The sequence below is a fragment of the Cebus imitator genome, unplaced genomic scaffold (assembly GCF_001604975.1).
Source record: "Cebus imitator isolate Cc_AM_T3 unplaced genomic scaffold, Cebus_imitator-1.0 Scaffold188, whole genome shotgun sequence".
In the NCBI taxonomy this organism is placed as follows: domain Eukaryota; kingdom Metazoa; phylum Chordata; class Mammalia; order Primates; family Cebidae; genus Cebus; species Cebus imitator.
This window is the reverse complement of record NW_016107503.1, coordinates 4,922,540-4,923,685: the sequence shown is the minus strand read 5'-3', so window position 1 is coordinate 4,923,685 and position 1,146 is coordinate 4,922,540. Positions and strand designations below refer to the sequence as shown.

General features: G+C 43.0%; 1 long non-coding RNA gene across 1 annotated transcript in view; it reads right to left on the bottom strand.

Moving 5' to 3' along the window:
• LOC108316438 overlaps positions 1-1,146 on the bottom strand; it is an 18,248-nt gene that overhangs the window by 1,593 nt on the left and 15,509 nt on the right. The gene's annotated exons all lie outside the window — the stretch shown is intronic.

Sequence of the window (1,146 nt, the reverse complement as noted above, 5' to 3'; positions counted from 1 at the left end):
CGGGGTTTCACCATGTTGACCAGGATGGTCTCGATCTCTTGACCTCGTGATCCACCTGCCTCGGCCTCCCAAAGTGCTGGGATTACAGGCTTGAGCCACCGCGCCCGGCCAGTTAAAGGTCTTACATATATTATTAAGCCTAAAAACTTTCATATTTTGCATATTGGCCTCTGTGTTCGATAATCGTCCCCTAAATCTTGGATTAATGGTGGCTTGAAGGGGAAGACAACTGTGTTCATCTGATCTCTGCTGGTAGTCTTGCACCATTGCAGTGACAAAACTTTTTAAAAATATCTGAGGTGGGGTCTTGCTTTGCTGCCCAGACTGGTCATGAACTCAAGGAAATTTGAATAATCTTCCCATCTCAGCATCAGGTGTGTGCCACCATGCCCATCAATCACAATGCTCTTACAGAAGATGCTTGAGAAAAGTTTGGGGCCACAGTGTTACCTCCTGCTGTTCAGCAGTTACCATCTTAATTGCTTCAGTTTTGGTTAGAGAAACAGTTGGCTTTTTCAAGCCAGCAGTCTCCAAATAATAAAACTCTCAGTCAGCTTTTCTATTCTTGCTTTACTGGGGTCTGGACCCTAAGCAGAGAGTGTATGTGTATGCTTTGCTAGAGTAATATGTGTTATTTTCTTTTTTTTTTTTTTTTTTTTGTTTTTGTTTTTTGTTTTTTTTTGTTTTTTTTGTTTTTTTTTTTTTTTTTTTTTTTTTTTTTTTTTTTTTTTTTTTTTTTTTTTTGAGACAGGGTCTGGAGTGCAGTGGCATGATCCTGGCTGACTCCAACCTCTGCCTTAGGGGCTCAAGTAATCCTTCCACCTCAGCCTCCTGAATAGCCAGGACAACAGGCACGCGCCGCCACAGCCAGCTAATTTTTGTGTTTTTTGTAGATATGCGGTTTGCCATGTTGCCCAGGCTGGTCTCAAACCCCTGGGTTCAAGTGATCTGCCTGCCTCAGCCTCCCAAAGTTCTGGGATTACAGGCATGAGCCACTGCGTCCAGCCTTAACTGCTTTCTATGACACAGCAGGGAACTATCTGACTAAGTGCTTCGCAGGTACTAATGGTTATCAGCTTTCCAGCCTGCAGTGAGTATATCCTTCCTAATAACTGCCTAACCCATTTCTCCTAAACCAATGCTACT